The following is a 14318-nucleotide window of genomic DNA, read 5'->3' as shown; positions in this document are numbered from 1 at the left end:
CGTTCTGTTGATGCATTCCATTTTAAAATGTATTCATTTATGAACCAGTAGTTAGAAGTAGAAAAGTTCTAACAGAAACCAGAAAGTTCATCTACAGCAACACCACACTGGATACGCCCAATCTCATCTGATCTTGGAAGCTAAGCAGTGTTGGGCCTGGTTAGTACTTGGATGGGATACCACCTGGGAATACAAGGTGCTGTAGATATTTTTATACTATCAACACCGTTCTGTTGATGCATTCCATTTTCAAACGTATTCATTTATGAACCAGTAGTTAGAAGTAGAAAAGTACTAACAGAAACCATAAAGCTCTTCTACAGCCACACCACACTGGATATGCCCAATCTCATCTGATCTTGAAAGCCAATCAGTGTTGGTCCTGGTCAGTACTTGGATGGGAGACCACCTGGGAATACATAGGTGCTGTAGATATTTTTATACTGCCAACACCGTTCTGTTGATGCATTCCATTTTCAAACGTATTCATTTATGAACCAGTAGTTAGAAAGAGAAAAGTTCTAACAGAAACCACAAAGCTTATCTACAGCCACACCACACTGGATACGCCCAATCTCATCTGATCTAGGAAGCAAAGCAGTGTTGGGCCTGATTAGTACTTGGATGGGAGACCACCTGGGAAAACAAGGTGCTGTAGATATTTTTATACTACGTACACCGTTCTGTTGATGCATTCCATTTTCAAACGTATTCATTTATGAACCAGTAGTTAGAAGTAGAAAAGTTCTAACAGAAACCATAAAGCTCATCTACAGCCACACCACACTGGATATGCCCAATCTCATCTGATCTTGGAAGCTAAGCAGTGTTGGGCCTGGTTAGTACTTGTATGGGAGACCACCTGGGAATACAAGGTGCTGTAGATATTTTTATACTACCAACACCGTTCTGTTGATGCATTCCATTTTCAAACGTATTCATTTATGAACCAGTAGTTAGAAGTAGAAAAGTACTAATAGAAACCATAAAGCTCTTCTACAGCCACACCACACTAGATATGCCCAATCTCATCTGATCTTGAAAGCTAAGCAGTGTTGGTCCTGGTCAGTACTTGGATGGGAGACCACCTGGGAATACATAGGTGCTGTATATATTTTTATACTGCCAACACCGTTCTGTTGATGCATTCCATTTTCAAACGTATTCATGTATGAACCAGTAGTTAGAAGTAGAAAAGTTCTAACAGAAACCACAAAGCTTATCTACAGCCACACCACACTGGATACGCCCAATCTCATCTGATCTAGGAAGCTAAGCAGTGTTGGGCCTGATTAGTACTTGGATGGGAGACCACCTGGGAATACAAGGTGCTGTAGATATTTTTATACTACGTACACCGTTCTGTTGATGCATTCCATTTTCAAACGTATTCATGTATGAACCAGTAGTTAGAACTAGAAAAGTTCTAACAGAAACCACAAAGCTTATCTACAGCAACACCACACTCGATACGCCCAATCTCATCTGATCTTGAAAGCTAAGCAGTGTTGGGCCTGGTTAGTACTTGGATGGGAGACCACCTGGGAATACAAGGTGCTGTAGATATTTTTATACTACCAACACCGTTCTGTTGATGCATTCCATTTTCAAACTTATTCATTTATGAACCTGTAGTTAGAAGTAGAAAAGTACTAACAGAAACCATAAAGCTCTTCTATAGCCACACCACACTGGATATGCCCAATCTCATCTGATCTTGGAAGCTAAGCAGTGTTGGGCCTGGTTAGTACTTGGATGGGAGACCACCTGGGAATACAAGGTGCTGTAGATATTTTTGTACTACCAACACCGTTCTGTTGATGCATTCCATTTTCAAACGTATTTATTTATGAACCAGTAGTTAGAAGTAGAAAAGTACTAACAGAAACCATAAAGCTCTTCTACAGCCACACCACACTGGATATGCCCAATCTCATCTGATCTTGGAAGCTATGCAGTGTTGGGTCTGGTTAGTACTTGGATGGGAGACCACCTGGGAATACGTAGGTGCTGTAGATATTTTTATACTGCCAACACCGTTCTGTTGATGCATTCCATTTTCAAACCTATTCATTTATGAACCAGTAGTTAGAAGTAGAAAGTTCTAACAGAAACCACAAAGCTCATCTACAGCCACACAACACTGGATACGCCCAATCTCATCTGATCTAGGAAGCTAAGCAGTGTTGGGCCTGGTTAGTACTTGGATGGGAGACCACCTGGGAATACAAGGTGCTGTAGAAATTTTTATACTACCAACACCGTTCTGTTGATGCATTCCATTTTCAAACTTATTCATTTATGAACCAGTAGTTAGAAGTAGAATAGTACTAACAGAAACCATAAAGCTCTTCTACAGCCACACCACACTGGATACGCCCAATCTCATCTGATCTTGGAAGCTAAGCAGTGTTGGGCCTGGTTAGTACTTGGATGGGAGACCACCTGGGAATACTAGGTGCTGTAGATAATTTTATACTGCCAACACCGTTCTGTTGATGCATTCCATTTTAAAACTTATTCATTTATGAACCAGTAGTTAGAGGTAGAAAAGTTCTAACAGAAACCAGAAAGTTCATCTACAGCAACACCACACTGGATACGCCCAATCTCATCTGATCTTGGAAGCTAAGCAGTGTTGGGCCTGGTTAGTACTTGCATGGGAGACCACCTGGGAATACAAGGTGCTGTAGATATTTTTATACTGCCAACAACGTTCTGTTGATGCATTCCATTTTCAAACCTATTCATTTATGAACCAGTAGTTAGAAGTAGAAAAGTTCTAACAGAAACCACAAAGCTCATCTACAGCCACACCACACTGGATACGCCCAATCTCATCTGATCTTGGAAGCTAAGCAGTGTTGGGCCTTTTTAGTACTTGGATGGGAGACCACCTGGGAATACAAGGTGCTGTAGATATTTTTATACTGCCAACACCGTTCTGTTGATGCATTCCATTTTCAAATGTATTCATTTATGAACCAGTAGTTAGAAGTAGAAAAGTTCTAACAGAAACTGCAAAGCTCATCTACAGCCACACCACACTGGATATGCCCAATCTCATCTGATCTTGGAAGCTAAGCAGTGTTGGGCCTGGTTAGTATTTGGATGGGAGACCACCTGGGAATACAAGGTGCTGTAGATATTTTTATACTACGTACACCGTTCTGTTGATGCATTCCATTTTCAAACGTATTCATTTATGAACCAGTAGTTAGAAGTAGAAAAGTACTAACAGAAACTATAAAGCTCTTCTACATCCACACCACACTGGATACGCCCAATCTCATCTGATCTTGGAAGCTAAGCAGTGTTGGGCCTGGTTAGTACTTGGATGGGAGACCACCTGGGAATACAAGGTGCTGTAGATATTTTTATACTACGTACACCGTTCTGTTGATGCATTCCATTTTCAAACATATTCATTTATGAACCAGTAGTTAGAAGTAGAAAAGTACTAACAGAAACCATATAGGTCATCTACAGCCACACCACACTGGATATGCCCAATCTCATCTGAACTTGGAAGCTAAGCAGTGTTGGGTCTGGTTAGTACTTGGATGGGAGACCACCTGGGAATACAAGGTGCTGTAGATATTTTTATACTGCCAACACCGTTCTGTTGATGCATTCAATTTTCAAATGTATTCATTTATGAACCAGTAGTTAGAAGTAGAAAAGTACAAACAGAAACCACAAAGCTCATCTACAGCCACACCACACTGGATACTCCCAATCTCATCTGATCTTGGAAGCTAAGCAGTGTTGGGCCTGGTTAGTACTTGGATGGGAGACCACCTGGGAATACAAGGTTCTGTAGATATTTTTATACTACCAACACCGTTCTGTTGATGCATTCCATTTTCAAACTTATTCATTTATGAACCAGTAGTTAGAAGTAGAAAAGTACTAACAGAAACCATAAAGCTCTTATATAGCCACACCACACTGGATATGCCCAATCTCATCTGATCTTGGAAGCTAAGCAGTGTTGGGCCTGGTTAGTACTTGGATGGGAGACCACCTGGGAATACAAGGTGCTGTAGATATTTTTATACTGCCAACAACGTTCTGTTGATGCATTCCATTTTCAAACCTATTCATTTATGAACCAGTAGTTAGAAGTAGAAAAGTTCTAACAGAAACCACAAAGCTCATCTACAGCCACACCACACTGGATACGCCCAATCTCATCTGATCTTGGAAGCTAAGTAGTGTTGGGCCTGGTTAGTACTTGGATGGGAGACCACCTGGGAATTCTAGGTGCTGTAGATAATTTTATACTGCCAACACCGTTCTGTTGATGCATTCCATTTTAAAACTTATTCATTTATGAACCAGTAGTTAGAGGTAGAAAAGTTCTAACAGAAACCAGAAAGTTCATCTACAGCAACACCACACTGGATACGCCCAATCTCATCTGATCTTGGAAGCTAAGCAGTGTTGGGCCTGGTTAGTACTTGCATGGGAGACCACCTGGGAATACAAGGTGCTGTAGATATTTTTATACTGCCAACAACGTTCTGTTGATGCATTCCATTTTCAAACCTATTCATTTATGAACCAGTAGTTAGAAGTAGAAAAGTTCTAACAGAAACCACAAAGCTCGTCTACAGCCACACCACACTGGATACGCCCAATCTCATCTGATCTTGGAAGCTAAGCAGTGTTGGGCCTGGTTAGTACTTGGATGGGAGACCACCTGGGAATACAAGGTGCTGTAGATATTTTTATACTACGTACACCGTTCTGTTGATGCATTCCATTTTCAAACGTATTCATTTATGAACCAGTAGTTAGAAGTAGAAAAGTACTAACAGAAACCATAAAGCTCTTCTACATCCACACCTCACTGGATACGCCCAATCTCATCTGATCTTGGAAGCTAAGCAGTGTTGGGCCTGGTTAGTACTTGGATGGGAGACCACCTGGGAATACAAGGTGCTGTAGATATTTTTATACTACGTACACCGTTCTGTTGATGCATTCCATTTTCAAACATATTCATTTATGAACCAGTAGTTAGAAGTAGAAAAGTACTAACAGAAACCATATAGGTCATCTACAGCCACACCACACTGGATATGCCCAATCTCATCTGATCTTGGAAGCTAAGCAGTGTTGGGTCTGGTTAGTACTTGGATGGGAGACCACCTGGGAATACAAGGTGCTGTAGATATTTGTATACTGCCAACTCCGTTCTGTTGATGCATTCAATTTTCAAATGTATTCATTTATGAACCAGTAGTTAGAAGTAGAAAAGTACAAACAGAAACCACAAAGCTCATCTACAGCCACACCACACTGGATACGCCCAATCTCATCTGATCTTGGAAGCTAAGCAGTGTTGGGCCTGGTTAGTACTTGGATGGGAGACCACCTGGGAATACAAGGTGCTGTAGATATTTTTATACTACCAACACTGTTCTGTTGATGCATTCCATTTTCAAACTTATTCATTTATGAACCAGTAGTTAGAAGTAGAAAAGTACTAACAGAAACCATAAAGCTCTTCTATAGCCACACCACACTGGATATGCCCAATCTCATCTGATCTTGGAAGCTAAGCAGTGTTGGGCCTGGTTAGTACTTGGATGGGAGACCACCTGGGAATACAAGGTGCTGTAGATATTTTTGTACTACCAACACCGTTCTGTTGATGCATTCCATTTTCAAACTTATTCATTTATGAACCAGTAGTTAGAAGTAGAAAAGTACTAACAGAAACCATAAAGCTCTTCTATAGCCACACCACACTGGATATGCCCAATCTCATCTGATCTTGGAAGCTAAGCAGTGATGGGCCTGGTTAGTACTTGGATGGGAGACCACCTGGGAATACAAGGTGCTGTAGATATTTTTGTACTACCAACACCGTTCTGTTGATGCATTCCATTTTCAAACGTATTCATTTATGAACCAGTAGTTAGAAGTAGAAAAGTACTAACAGAAACCATAAAGCTCTTCTACAGCCACACCACACTGGATATGCCCAATCTCATCTGATCTTGGAAACTAAGCAGTGTTGGGTCTGGTTAGTACTTGGATGGGAGACCACCTGGGAATACGTAGGTGCTGTAGATATTTTTATACTGCCAACACCGTTCTGTTGATGCATTCCATTTTCAAACCTATTCATTTATGAACCAGTAGTTAGAAGTAGAAAAGTTCTAACAGAAACCACAAAGCTCATCTACAGCCACACCACACTGGATACGCCCAATCTCATCTGATCTTGGAAGCTAAGCAGTGTTGGGCCTGGTTAGTACTTGGATGGGAGACCACCTGGGAATATAAGGTGCTGTAGATATTTTTATACTGCCAACACCGTTCTGTTGATGCATTCCATTTTCAAATGTATTCATTTATGAACCAGTAGTTAGAAGTAGAAAAGTTCTAACAGAAACTGCAAAGCTCATCTACAGCCACACCACACTCGATACGCCCAATCTCATCTGATCTTGGAAGCTAAACAGTGTTGGGCCTGGTTAGTACTTGGATGGGAGACCACCTGGGAATACAAGGTGCTGTAGATATTTTTATACTACCAACACCGTTCTGTTGATGCATTCCATTTTCAAACATATTCATTTATGAACCAGTAGTTAGAAGTAGAAAAGTTCTAACAGAAACAACAAAGCTCATCTACAGCCACACCACACTGGATACGCCCAATCTCATCTGATCTAGGAAGCTAAGCAGTGTTAGGCCTGGTTAGTACTTGGATGGGAGACCACCTGGGAATACAAGGTGCTGTAGAAATTTTTATACTACCAACACCGTTCTGTTGATGCATTCCATTTTCAAACTTATTTATTTATGAACCAGTAGTTAGAAGTAGAAAAGTACTAACAGAAACCATAAAGCTCTTCTACAGCCACACCACACTGGATACGCCCAATCTCATCTGATCTTGGAAGCTAAGCAGTGTTGGGCCTGGTTAGTACTTGGATGGGAGACCACCTGGGAATACTAGGTGCTGTAGATAATTTTATACTGCCAACACCGTTCTGTTGATGCATTCCATTTTAAAACTTATTCATTTATGAACCAGTAGTTAGAGGTAGAAAAGTTCTAACAGAAACCAGAAAGTTCATCTACAGCAACACCACACTGGATACACCCAATCTCATCTGATCTTGGAAGCTAAGCAGTGTTGGGCCTGGTTAGTACTTGCATGGGAGACCAACTGGGAATACAAGGTGCTGTAGATATTTTTATACTGCCAACAACGTTCTGTTGATGCATTCCATTTTCAAACCTATTCATTTATGAACCAGTAGTTAGTAAGTAGAAAAGTTCTAACAGAAACCACAAAGCTCATCTACAGCCACACCACACTGGATACGCCCAATCTCATCTGATCTTGGAAGCTAAGCAGTGTTGGGCCTGGTTAGTACTTGGATGGGAGACCACCTGGGAATACAAGGTGCTGTAGATATTTTTATACTGCCAACACCGTTCTGTTGATGCATTCCATTTTCAAATGTATTCATTTATGAACCAGTAGTTAGAAGTAGAAAAGTTCTAACAGAAACTGCAAAGCTCATCTACAGCCACACCACATTGGATACGCCCAATCTCATCTGATCTTGGAAGCTAAGCAGTGTTGGGCCTGGTTAGTACTTGGATGGGAGACCACCTGGGAATACAAGGTGCTGTAGATATTTTTATACTGCCAACACCGTTCTGTTGATGCATTCCATTTTCAAACGTATTCATTTATGAAACAGTAGTTAGAAGTAGAAAAGTTCTAACAGAAACCACAAAGCTCATCTACAGCCACACCACACTGGATATGCCCAATCTCATCTGATCTTGGAAGCTAAGCAGTGTTGGGCCTGGTTAGTACTTGGATGGGAAACCACCTGGGAATACAAGGTGCTGTAGATAATTTTATACTGCCAACACCGTTCTGTTGATGCATTCCATTTTAAAATGTATTCATTTATGAACCAGTAGTTAGAAGTAGAAAAGTTCTAACAGAAACCAGACAGTTCATCTACAGCAATACTACACTGGATACGCCCAATCTCATCTGATCTTGGAAGCTAAGCAGTGTTGGGCCTGGTTAGTACTTGGATGGGATACCACCTGGGAATACAAGGTGCTGTAGATATTTTTATACTACCAACACCGTTCTGTTGATGCATTCCATTTTCAAACGTATTCATTTATGAACCAGTAGTTAGAAGTAGAAAAGTACTAACAGAAACCATAAAGCTCTTCTACAGCCACACCACACTGGATATGCCCAATCTCATCTGATCTTGGAAGTTAAGCAGTGTTGGTCCTGGTCAGTACTTGGATGGGAGACCACCTGGGAATACATAGGTGCTGTAGATATTTTTATACTGCCAACACCGTTCTGTTGATGCATTCCATTTTCAAACGTATTCATTTATGAACCAGTAGTTAGAAGTAGAAAAGTTCTAACAGAAACCACAAAGCTTATCTACAGCCACACCACACTGGATACGCCCAATCTCATCTGATCTAGGAAGCTAAGCAGTGTTGGGCCTGATTAGTACTTGGATGGGAGACCACCTGGGAAAACAAGGTGCTGTAGGTATTTTTATACTACGTACACCATTCTGTTGATGCATTCCATTTTCAAACGTATTCATTTATGAACCAGTAGTTAGAAGTAGAAAAGTTCTAACAGAAACCACAAAGCTCATCTACAGCCACACCACACTGGATACGCCCAATCTCATCTGATCTTGGAAGCTAAGCAGTGTTGGGTCTGGTTAGTACTTGGATGGGAGACCACCTGGGAATACAAGGTGCTGTAGATATTTTTATACTGCCAACACCGTTCTGTTGATGCATTCAATTTTCAAATGTATTCATTTATGAACCAGTAGTTGGAAGTAGAAAAGTTCAAATAGAAACCACAAAGCTCATCTACAGCCACACCACACTGGATACGCCCAATCTCATCTGATCTTGGAAGATAAGCAGTGTTGGTCCTGGTTAATACTTGGATGGGAGACCACCTGGGAATACAAGGTGCTGTAGATATTTTTATACTACCAACACCGTTCTGTTGATGCATTCCATTTTCAAACGTATTCATTTATGAACCAGTAGTTAGAAGTAGAAAAGTTCTAACAGAAACCACAAAGTTCATCTACAGCCACATCACACTGGATACGCCCAATCTCATTTGATCTTGGAAGCTAAGCAGTGTTGGGCCTGGTTAGTACTTGGATGGGAGACCACCTGGGAAAACAAGGTGCTGTAGATATTTTTATACTACCAACACCGTTCTGTTGATGCATTCCATTTTCAAACGTATTCATTTATGAACCAGTAGTTAGAAGTAGAAAAGTTCTAACAGAAACCACAAAGCTTATCTACAGCCACACCACACTGGATACGCCCAATCTCATCTGATCTAGGAAGCTAAGCAGTGTTGGGCCTGATTAGTACTTGGATGGGAGACCACCTGGGAAAACAAGGTGCTGTAGGTATTTTTATACTACGTACACCATTCTGTTGATGCATTCCATTTTCAAACGTATTCATTTATGAACCAGTAGTTAGAAGTAGAAAAGTTCTAACAGAAACCACAAAGCTCATCTACAGCCACACCACACTGGATACGCCCAATCTCATCTGATCTTGGAAGCTAAGCAGTGTTGGGTCTGGTTAGTACTTGGATGGGAGACCACCTGGGAATACAAGGTGCTGTAGATATTTTTATACTGCCAACACCGTTCTGTTGATGCATTCAATTTTCAAATGTATTCATTTATGAACCAGTAGTTGGAAGTAGAAAAGTTCAAATAGAAACCACAAAGCTCATCTACAGCCACACCACACTGGATACGCCCAATCTCATCTGATCTTGGAAGCTAAGCAGTGTTGGTCCTGGTTAATACTTGGATGGGAGACCACCTGGGAATACAAGGTGCTGTAGATATTTTTATACTACCAACACCGTTCTGTTGATGCATTCCATTTTCAAACGTATTCATTTATGAGCCAGTAGTTAGAAGTAGAAAAGTTCTAACAGAAACCACAAAGTTCATCTACAGCCACATCACACTGGATACGCCCAATCTCATTTGATCTTGGAAGCTAAGCAGTGTTGGGCCTGGTTAGTACTTGGATGGGAGACCACCTGGGTATACAAGGTGCTGTAGATATTTTTATACTGCCAACACCGTTCTGTTGATGCATTCCATTTTCAAATGTATTCATTTATGAACCAGTAGTTAGAAGTAGAAAAGTTCTAACAGAAATCGCAAAGCTCATCTACAGCCACACCACACTGGATACGCCCAATCTCATCATATCTTGGAAGTTAAGCAGTGTTGGGCCTGGTTAGTACTTGGATGGGAGACCACCTGGGAATACAAGGTGCTGTAGATATTTTTATACTGCCAACACCATTCTGTTGATGCATTCCATTTTCAAACGTATTTATTTATGAACCAGTAGTTAGAAGTAGAAAAGTTCTAACAGAAACCATAAAGCTCATCTACAGCCACACCACACTGGATACGCCCAATCTCATCTGATCTTGGAAGCTAAGCAGTGTTGGGACTGGTTAGTACTTGGATGGGAGACCACCTGGGAATACAAGGTGCTGTAGATAATTTTATACTGCCAACACCGTTCTGTTGATGCATTCCATTTTAAAACGTATTCATTTATGAACCAGTAGTTAGAAGTAGAAAAGTTCTAACAGAAACCACAAAGTTCATCTACAGCCACACCACACTGGATACGCCCAATCTCATCTGATCTTGGAAGCTAAGCAGTGTTGGGTCTGGTTAGTACTTGGATGGGAGACCACCTGGGAATACAAGGTGCTGTAGATATTTTTATACTGCCAACACCGTTCTATTGATGCATTCCATTTTCAAACGTATTCATTTATGAACCAGTAGTTAGAAGTAGAAAAGTTCTAACAGAAACCACAAAGCTCATCTACAGCCACACCACACTGGATACGCCCAATCTCATCTGATCTTGGAAGCTAAGCAGTGTTAGGCCTGGTTAGTACTTGGATGGGAGACCACCTGGGAATACAAGGTGCTGTAGATATTTTTATACTGCCAACACCGTTCTGTTGATGCATTCCATTTTCAAACGTATTCATTTATGAACCAGTAGTTAGAAGTAGAAAAGTTCTAACAGAAACCACAAAGCTCATCTAATGCCACACCACACTGGATACGCCCAATCTCATCTGATCTTGGAAGCTAAGCAGTGTTGGGCCTTTTTAGTACTTGGATGGGAGACCACCTGGGAATACAAGGTGCTGTAGATATTTTTATACTGCCAACACCGTTCTGTTGATGCATTCCATTTTCAAATGTATTCATTTATGAACCAGTAGTTAGAAGTAGAAAAGTTCTAACAGAAACTGCAAAGCTCATCTACAGCCACACCACACTGGATATGCCCAATCTCATCTGATCTTGGAAGCTAAGCAGTGTTGGGCCTGGTTAGTATTTGGATGGGAGACCACCTGGGAATACAAGGTGCTGTAGATATTTTTATACTACGTACACCGTTCTGTTGATGCATTCCATTTTCAAACGTATTCATTTATGAACCAGTAGTTAGAAGTAGAAAAGTACTAACAGAAACCATAAAGCTCTTCTACATCCACACCACACTGGATACGCCCAATCTCATCTGATCTTGGAAGCTAAGCAGTGTTGGGCCTGGTTAGTACTTGGATGGGAGACCACCTGGGAATACAAGGTGCTGTAGATATTTTTATACTACGTACACCGTTCTGTTGATGCATTCCATTTTCAAACATATTCATTTATGAACCAGTAGTTAGAAGTAGAAAAGTACTAACAGAAACCATATAGGTCATCTACAGCCACACCACACTGGATATGCCCAATCTCATCTGAACTTGGAAGCTAAGCAGTGTTGGGTCTGGTTAGTACTTGGATGGGAGACCACCTGGGAATACAAGGTGCTGTAGATATTTTTATACTGCCAACACCGTTCTGTTGATGCATTCAATTTTCAAATGTATTCATTTATGAACCAGTAGTTAGAAGTAGAAAAGTACAAACAGAAACCACAAAGCTCATCTACAGCCACACCACACTGGATACTCCCAATCTCATCTGATCTTGGAAGCTAAGCAGTGTTGGGCCTGGTTAGTACTTGGATGGGAGACCACCTGGGAATACAAGGTTCTGTAGATATTTTTATACTACCAACACCGTTCTGTTGATGCATTCCATTTTCAAACTTATTCATTTATGAACCAGTAGTTAGAAGTAGAAAAGTACTAACAGAAACCATAAAGCTCTTCTATAGCCACACCACACTGGATATGCCCAATCTCATCTGATCTTGGAAGCTAAGCAGTGTTGGGCCTGGTTAGTACTTGGATGGGAAACCACCTGGGAATACAAGGTGCTGTAGATATTTTTATACTGCCAACAACGTTCTGTTGATGCATTCCATTTTCAAACCTATTCATTTATGAACCAGTAGTTAGAAGTAGAAAAGTTCTAACAGAAACCACAAAGCTCATCTACAGCCACACCACACTGGATACGCCCAATCTCATCTGATCTTGGAAGCTAAGCAGTGTTGGGCCTGGTTAGTACTTGGATGGGAGACCACCTGGGAATACTAGGTGCTGTAGATAATTTTATACTGCCAACACCGTTCTGTTGATGCATTCCATTTTAAAACTTATTCATTTATGAACCAGTAGTTAGAGGTAGAAAAGTTCTAACAGAAACCAGAAAGTTCATCTACAGCAACACCACACTGGATACGCCCAATCTCATCTGATCTTGGAAGCTAAGCAGTGTTGGGCCTGGTTAGTACTTGCATGGGAGACCACCTGGGAATACAAGGTGCTGTAGATATTTTTATACTGCCAACAACGTTCTGTTGATGCATTCCATTTTCAAACCTATTCATTTATGAACCAGTAGTTAGAAGTAGAAAAGTTCTAACAGAAACCACAAAGCTCATCTACAGCCACACCACACTGGATACGCCCAATCTCATCTGATCTTGGAAGCTAAACAGTGTTGGGCCTGGTTAGTACTTGGATGGGAGACCACCTGGGAATACAAGGTGCTGTAGATATTTTTATACTGCCAACACCGTTCTGTTGATGCATTCCATTTTCAAATGTATTCATTTATGAACCAGTAGTTAGAAGTAGAAAAGTTCTAACAGAAACTGCAAAGCTCATCTACAGCCACACCACACTGGATACGCCCAATCTCATCTGATCTTGGAAGCTAAGCAGTGTTGGGCCTGGTTAGTATTTGGATGGGAGACCACCTGGGAATACAAGGTGCTGTAGATATTTTTATACTACGTACACCGTTCTGTTGATGCATTCCATTTTCAAACGTATTCATTTATGAACCAGTAGTTAGAAGTAGAAAAGTACTAACAGAAACCATAAAGCTCTTCTACATCCACACCTCACTGGATACGCCCAATCTCATCTGATCTTGGAAGCTAAGCAGTGTTGGGCCTGGTTAGTACTTGGATGGGAGACCACCTGGGAATACAAGGTGCTGTAGATATTTTTATACTACGTACACCGTTCTGTTGATGCATTCCATTTTCAAACATATTCATTTATGAACCAGTAGTTAGAAGTAGAAAAGTACTAACAGAAACCATATAGGTCATCTACAGCCACACCACACTGGATATGCCCAATCTCATCTGATCTTGGAAGCTAAGCAGTGTTGGGTCTGGTTAGTACTTGGATGGGAGACCACCTGGGAATACAAGGTGCTGTAGATATTTTTATACTGCCAACACCGTTCTGTTGATGCATTCAATTTTCAAATGTATTCATTTATGAACCAGTAGTTAGAAGTAGAAAAGTACTAACAGAAACCATAAAGCTCTTCTATAGCCACACCACACTGGATATGCCCAATCTCATCTGATCTTGGAAGCTAAGCAGTGTTGGGCCTGGTTAGTACTTGGATGGGAGACCACCTGGGAATACAAGGTGCTGTAGATATTTTTGTACTACCAACACCGTTCTGTTGATGCATTCCATTTTCAAACTTATTCATTTATGAACCAGTAGTTAGAAGTAGAAAAGTACTAACAGAAACCATAAAGCTCTTCTATAGCCACACCACACTGGATATGCCCAATCTCATCTGATCTTGGAAGCTAAGCAGTGTTGGGCCTGGTTAGTACTTGGATGGGAGACCACCTGGGAATACAAGGTGCTGTAGATATTTTTGTACTACCAACACCGTTCTGTTGATGCATTCCATTTTCAAACGTATTCATTTATGAACCAGTAGTTAGAAGTAGAAAAGTACTAACAG

General features: G+C 40.9%; 54 non-coding genes and 9 pseudogenes across 54 annotated transcripts; all 63 read left to right on the top strand.

The window, feature by feature from the left end:
* Positions 1-89: 89 nt before the first annotated feature.
* On the top strand, positions 90-208 carry LOC135064729 (5S ribosomal RNA). Its single transcript, XR_010251030.1, has one exon. It is a non-coding gene; the product is annotated as a 5S ribosomal RNA (ribosomal RNA).
* A 107-nt stretch (positions 209-315) lies between these two features.
* LOC134896308 (5S ribosomal RNA) lies at positions 316-435 on the top strand (annotated as a pseudogene).
* A 107-nt stretch (positions 436-542) lies between these two features.
* Positions 543-661, top strand: LOC134885298 (5S ribosomal RNA). The gene has a single exon (XR_010169416.1). It is a non-coding gene; the product is annotated as a 5S ribosomal RNA (ribosomal RNA).
* Positions 662-768: 107 nt separating this feature from the next.
* On the top strand, positions 769-887 carry LOC135065995 (5S ribosomal RNA). Its single transcript, XR_010252258.1, has one exon. It is a non-coding gene; the product is annotated as a 5S ribosomal RNA (ribosomal RNA).
* Positions 888-994: 107 nt separating this feature from the next.
* Positions 995-1114, top strand: LOC134896735 (5S ribosomal RNA; annotated as a pseudogene).
* A 107-nt stretch (positions 1115-1221) lies between these two features.
* On the top strand, positions 1222-1340 carry LOC135067043 (5S ribosomal RNA). The gene has a single exon (XR_010253272.1). It is a non-coding gene; the product is annotated as a 5S ribosomal RNA (ribosomal RNA).
* Positions 1341-1447: 107 nt separating this feature from the next.
* On the top strand, positions 1448-1566 carry LOC134887283 (5S ribosomal RNA; annotated as a pseudogene).
* A 107-nt stretch (positions 1567-1673) lies between these two features.
* Positions 1674-1792, top strand: LOC135068165 (5S ribosomal RNA). Its single transcript, XR_010254371.1, has one exon. It is a non-coding gene; the product is annotated as a 5S ribosomal RNA (ribosomal RNA).
* A 107-nt stretch (positions 1793-1899) lies between these two features.
* Positions 1900-2019, top strand: LOC134894093 (5S ribosomal RNA; annotated as a pseudogene).
* Positions 2020-2125: 106 nt separating this feature from the next.
* LOC134891812 (5S ribosomal RNA) lies at positions 2126-2244 on the top strand (annotated as a pseudogene).
* A 107-nt stretch (positions 2245-2351) lies between these two features.
* On the top strand, positions 2352-2470 carry LOC134902146 (5S ribosomal RNA). The gene has a single exon (XR_010175618.1). It is a non-coding gene; the product is annotated as a 5S ribosomal RNA (ribosomal RNA).
* Positions 2471-2577: 107 nt separating this feature from the next.
* Positions 2578-2696, top strand: LOC135066252 (5S ribosomal RNA). Its single transcript, XR_010252506.1, has one exon. It is a non-coding gene; the product is annotated as a 5S ribosomal RNA (ribosomal RNA).
* A 107-nt stretch (positions 2697-2803) lies between these two features.
* LOC134901046 (5S ribosomal RNA) lies at positions 2804-2922 on the top strand. Its single transcript, XR_010174543.1, has one exon. It is a non-coding gene; the product is annotated as a 5S ribosomal RNA (ribosomal RNA).
* A 107-nt stretch (positions 2923-3029) lies between these two features.
* Positions 3030-3148, top strand: LOC135066932 (5S ribosomal RNA). The gene has a single exon (XR_010253165.1). It is a non-coding gene; the product is annotated as a 5S ribosomal RNA (ribosomal RNA).
* Positions 3149-3255: 107 nt separating this feature from the next.
* On the top strand, positions 3256-3374 carry LOC135069573 (5S ribosomal RNA). Its single transcript, XR_010255752.1, has one exon. It is a non-coding gene; the product is annotated as a 5S ribosomal RNA (ribosomal RNA).
* A 107-nt stretch (positions 3375-3481) lies between these two features.
* On the top strand, positions 3482-3600 carry LOC135063935 (5S ribosomal RNA). The gene has a single exon (XR_010250254.1). It is a non-coding gene; the product is annotated as a 5S ribosomal RNA (ribosomal RNA).
* Positions 3601-3707: 107 nt separating this feature from the next.
* On the top strand, positions 3708-3826 carry LOC135066020 (5S ribosomal RNA). The gene has a single exon (XR_010252282.1). It is a non-coding gene; the product is annotated as a 5S ribosomal RNA (ribosomal RNA).
* Positions 3827-3933: 107 nt separating this feature from the next.
* On the top strand, positions 3934-4052 carry LOC134887284 (5S ribosomal RNA; annotated as a pseudogene).
* A 107-nt stretch (positions 4053-4159) lies between these two features.
* Positions 4160-4278, top strand: LOC134900717 (5S ribosomal RNA). The gene has a single exon (XR_010174225.1). It is a non-coding gene; the product is annotated as a 5S ribosomal RNA (ribosomal RNA).
* A 107-nt stretch (positions 4279-4385) lies between these two features.
* LOC135066251 (5S ribosomal RNA) lies at positions 4386-4504 on the top strand. The gene has a single exon (XR_010252505.1). It is a non-coding gene; the product is annotated as a 5S ribosomal RNA (ribosomal RNA).
* Positions 4505-4611: 107 nt separating this feature from the next.
* LOC134901840 (5S ribosomal RNA) lies at positions 4612-4730 on the top strand. Its single transcript, XR_010175318.1, has one exon. It is a non-coding gene; the product is annotated as a 5S ribosomal RNA (ribosomal RNA).
* A 107-nt stretch (positions 4731-4837) lies between these two features.
* LOC134884313 (5S ribosomal RNA) lies at positions 4838-4956 on the top strand. The gene has a single exon (XR_010168465.1). It is a non-coding gene; the product is annotated as a 5S ribosomal RNA (ribosomal RNA).
* A 107-nt stretch (positions 4957-5063) lies between these two features.
* Positions 5064-5182, top strand: LOC135067026 (5S ribosomal RNA). Its single transcript, XR_010253256.1, has one exon. It is a non-coding gene; the product is annotated as a 5S ribosomal RNA (ribosomal RNA).
* A 107-nt stretch (positions 5183-5289) lies between these two features.
* Positions 5290-5408, top strand: LOC134898576 (5S ribosomal RNA). The gene has a single exon (XR_010172270.1). It is a non-coding gene; the product is annotated as a 5S ribosomal RNA (ribosomal RNA).
* Positions 5409-5515: 107 nt separating this feature from the next.
* LOC135068164 (5S ribosomal RNA) lies at positions 5516-5634 on the top strand. Its single transcript, XR_010254370.1, has one exon. It is a non-coding gene; the product is annotated as a 5S ribosomal RNA (ribosomal RNA).
* Positions 5635-5741: 107 nt separating this feature from the next.
* Positions 5742-5860, top strand: LOC134884311 (5S ribosomal RNA). The gene has a single exon (XR_010168463.1). It is a non-coding gene; the product is annotated as a 5S ribosomal RNA (ribosomal RNA).
* A 107-nt stretch (positions 5861-5967) lies between these two features.
* Positions 5968-6087, top strand: LOC134889463 (5S ribosomal RNA; annotated as a pseudogene).
* Positions 6088-6194: 107 nt separating this feature from the next.
* LOC135058480 (5S ribosomal RNA) lies at positions 6195-6313 on the top strand. The gene has a single exon (XR_010244908.1). It is a non-coding gene; the product is annotated as a 5S ribosomal RNA (ribosomal RNA).
* A 107-nt stretch (positions 6314-6420) lies between these two features.
* Positions 6421-6539, top strand: LOC135067593 (5S ribosomal RNA). The gene has a single exon (XR_010253805.1). It is a non-coding gene; the product is annotated as a 5S ribosomal RNA (ribosomal RNA).
* A 107-nt stretch (positions 6540-6646) lies between these two features.
* Positions 6647-6765, top strand: LOC134890535 (5S ribosomal RNA; annotated as a pseudogene).
* Positions 6766-6872: 107 nt separating this feature from the next.
* Positions 6873-6991, top strand: LOC134902134 (5S ribosomal RNA). Its single transcript, XR_010175607.1, has one exon. It is a non-coding gene; the product is annotated as a 5S ribosomal RNA (ribosomal RNA).
* A 107-nt stretch (positions 6992-7098) lies between these two features.
* Positions 7099-7217, top strand: LOC135067738 (5S ribosomal RNA). The gene has a single exon (XR_010253949.1). It is a non-coding gene; the product is annotated as a 5S ribosomal RNA (ribosomal RNA).
* A 108-nt stretch (positions 7218-7325) lies between these two features.
* Positions 7326-7444, top strand: LOC134898575 (5S ribosomal RNA). The gene has a single exon (XR_010172269.1). It is a non-coding gene; the product is annotated as a 5S ribosomal RNA (ribosomal RNA).
* A 107-nt stretch (positions 7445-7551) lies between these two features.
* Positions 7552-7670, top strand: LOC135058301 (5S ribosomal RNA). The gene has a single exon (XR_010244732.1). It is a non-coding gene; the product is annotated as a 5S ribosomal RNA (ribosomal RNA).
* A 107-nt stretch (positions 7671-7777) lies between these two features.
* LOC135063787 (5S ribosomal RNA) lies at positions 7778-7896 on the top strand. The gene has a single exon (XR_010250112.1). It is a non-coding gene; the product is annotated as a 5S ribosomal RNA (ribosomal RNA).
* A 107-nt stretch (positions 7897-8003) lies between these two features.
* On the top strand, positions 8004-8122 carry LOC135064891 (5S ribosomal RNA). Its single transcript, XR_010251188.1, has one exon. It is a non-coding gene; the product is annotated as a 5S ribosomal RNA (ribosomal RNA).
* A 107-nt stretch (positions 8123-8229) lies between these two features.
* LOC134890661 (5S ribosomal RNA) lies at positions 8230-8349 on the top strand (annotated as a pseudogene).
* A 107-nt stretch (positions 8350-8456) lies between these two features.
* LOC135069881 (5S ribosomal RNA) lies at positions 8457-8575 on the top strand. The gene has a single exon (XR_010256061.1). It is a non-coding gene; the product is annotated as a 5S ribosomal RNA (ribosomal RNA).
* Positions 8576-8682: 107 nt separating this feature from the next.
* On the top strand, positions 8683-8801 carry LOC135062198 (5S ribosomal RNA). The gene has a single exon (XR_010248552.1). It is a non-coding gene; the product is annotated as a 5S ribosomal RNA (ribosomal RNA).
* A 107-nt stretch (positions 8802-8908) lies between these two features.
* On the top strand, positions 8909-9027 carry LOC134886235 (5S ribosomal RNA). The gene has a single exon (XR_010170325.1). It is a non-coding gene; the product is annotated as a 5S ribosomal RNA (ribosomal RNA).
* Positions 9028-9134: 107 nt separating this feature from the next.
* Positions 9135-9253, top strand: LOC135064098 (5S ribosomal RNA). Its single transcript, XR_010250413.1, has one exon. It is a non-coding gene; the product is annotated as a 5S ribosomal RNA (ribosomal RNA).
* A 107-nt stretch (positions 9254-9360) lies between these two features.
* Positions 9361-9479, top strand: LOC135069880 (5S ribosomal RNA). Its single transcript, XR_010256060.1, has one exon. It is a non-coding gene; the product is annotated as a 5S ribosomal RNA (ribosomal RNA).
* A 107-nt stretch (positions 9480-9586) lies between these two features.
* LOC135062197 (5S ribosomal RNA) lies at positions 9587-9705 on the top strand. Its single transcript, XR_010248551.1, has one exon. It is a non-coding gene; the product is annotated as a 5S ribosomal RNA (ribosomal RNA).
* Positions 9706-9812: 107 nt separating this feature from the next.
* On the top strand, positions 9813-9931 carry LOC134884626 (5S ribosomal RNA). The gene has a single exon (XR_010168768.1). It is a non-coding gene; the product is annotated as a 5S ribosomal RNA (ribosomal RNA).
* A 107-nt stretch (positions 9932-10038) lies between these two features.
* Positions 10039-10157, top strand: LOC134885330 (5S ribosomal RNA). The gene has a single exon (XR_010169447.1). It is a non-coding gene; the product is annotated as a 5S ribosomal RNA (ribosomal RNA).
* Positions 10158-10264: 107 nt separating this feature from the next.
* On the top strand, positions 10265-10383 carry LOC135067640 (5S ribosomal RNA). The gene has a single exon (XR_010253851.1). It is a non-coding gene; the product is annotated as a 5S ribosomal RNA (ribosomal RNA).
* A 107-nt stretch (positions 10384-10490) lies between these two features.
* Positions 10491-10609, top strand: LOC135068109 (5S ribosomal RNA). Its single transcript, XR_010254316.1, has one exon. It is a non-coding gene; the product is annotated as a 5S ribosomal RNA (ribosomal RNA).
* A 107-nt stretch (positions 10610-10716) lies between these two features.
* LOC135062195 (5S ribosomal RNA) lies at positions 10717-10835 on the top strand. Its single transcript, XR_010248549.1, has one exon. It is a non-coding gene; the product is annotated as a 5S ribosomal RNA (ribosomal RNA).
* Positions 10836-10942: 107 nt separating this feature from the next.
* LOC135064648 (5S ribosomal RNA) lies at positions 10943-11061 on the top strand. Its single transcript, XR_010250952.1, has one exon. It is a non-coding gene; the product is annotated as a 5S ribosomal RNA (ribosomal RNA).
* Positions 11062-11168: 107 nt separating this feature from the next.
* Positions 11169-11287, top strand: LOC134884628 (5S ribosomal RNA). The gene has a single exon (XR_010168769.1). It is a non-coding gene; the product is annotated as a 5S ribosomal RNA (ribosomal RNA).
* A 107-nt stretch (positions 11288-11394) lies between these two features.
* Positions 11395-11513, top strand: LOC135066931 (5S ribosomal RNA). Its single transcript, XR_010253164.1, has one exon. It is a non-coding gene; the product is annotated as a 5S ribosomal RNA (ribosomal RNA).
* Positions 11514-11620: 107 nt separating this feature from the next.
* On the top strand, positions 11621-11739 carry LOC135069572 (5S ribosomal RNA). Its single transcript, XR_010255751.1, has one exon. It is a non-coding gene; the product is annotated as a 5S ribosomal RNA (ribosomal RNA).
* A 107-nt stretch (positions 11740-11846) lies between these two features.
* Positions 11847-11965, top strand: LOC135063933 (5S ribosomal RNA). The gene has a single exon (XR_010250253.1). It is a non-coding gene; the product is annotated as a 5S ribosomal RNA (ribosomal RNA).
* Positions 11966-12072: 107 nt separating this feature from the next.
* On the top strand, positions 12073-12191 carry LOC135066019 (5S ribosomal RNA). The gene has a single exon (XR_010252281.1). It is a non-coding gene; the product is annotated as a 5S ribosomal RNA (ribosomal RNA).
* Positions 12192-12298: 107 nt separating this feature from the next.
* On the top strand, positions 12299-12417 carry LOC134884899 (5S ribosomal RNA). Its single transcript, XR_010169030.1, has one exon. It is a non-coding gene; the product is annotated as a 5S ribosomal RNA (ribosomal RNA).
* A 107-nt stretch (positions 12418-12524) lies between these two features.
* On the top strand, positions 12525-12643 carry LOC134896319 (5S ribosomal RNA). The gene has a single exon (XR_010171999.1). It is a non-coding gene; the product is annotated as a 5S ribosomal RNA (ribosomal RNA).
* Positions 12644-12750: 107 nt separating this feature from the next.
* LOC135066250 (5S ribosomal RNA) lies at positions 12751-12869 on the top strand. The gene has a single exon (XR_010252504.1). It is a non-coding gene; the product is annotated as a 5S ribosomal RNA (ribosomal RNA).
* Positions 12870-12976: 107 nt separating this feature from the next.
* LOC134902056 (5S ribosomal RNA) lies at positions 12977-13095 on the top strand. The gene has a single exon (XR_010175533.1). It is a non-coding gene; the product is annotated as a 5S ribosomal RNA (ribosomal RNA).
* A 107-nt stretch (positions 13096-13202) lies between these two features.
* Positions 13203-13321, top strand: LOC135061908 (5S ribosomal RNA). Its single transcript, XR_010248274.1, has one exon. It is a non-coding gene; the product is annotated as a 5S ribosomal RNA (ribosomal RNA).
* Positions 13322-13428: 107 nt separating this feature from the next.
* LOC134884312 (5S ribosomal RNA) lies at positions 13429-13547 on the top strand. Its single transcript, XR_010168464.1, has one exon. It is a non-coding gene; the product is annotated as a 5S ribosomal RNA (ribosomal RNA).
* Positions 13548-13654: 107 nt separating this feature from the next.
* Positions 13655-13773, top strand: LOC135067025 (5S ribosomal RNA). The gene has a single exon (XR_010253255.1). It is a non-coding gene; the product is annotated as a 5S ribosomal RNA (ribosomal RNA).
* A 107-nt stretch (positions 13774-13880) lies between these two features.
* On the top strand, positions 13881-13999 carry LOC135068163 (5S ribosomal RNA). The gene has a single exon (XR_010254369.1). It is a non-coding gene; the product is annotated as a 5S ribosomal RNA (ribosomal RNA).
* A 107-nt stretch (positions 14000-14106) lies between these two features.
* On the top strand, positions 14107-14225 carry LOC135068161 (5S ribosomal RNA). The gene has a single exon (XR_010254367.1). It is a non-coding gene; the product is annotated as a 5S ribosomal RNA (ribosomal RNA).
* Positions 14226-14318: the final 93 nt, after the last annotated feature.

Source organism: Pseudophryne corroboree, chromosome 3, assembly GCF_028390025.1.
Source record: "Pseudophryne corroboree isolate aPseCor3 chromosome 3, aPseCor3.hap2, whole genome shotgun sequence".
Classification (NCBI taxonomy): domain Eukaryota; kingdom Metazoa; phylum Chordata; class Amphibia; order Anura; family Myobatrachidae; genus Pseudophryne; species Pseudophryne corroboree.
This window is presented reverse-complemented; position numbering and strand designations above follow the sequence as displayed.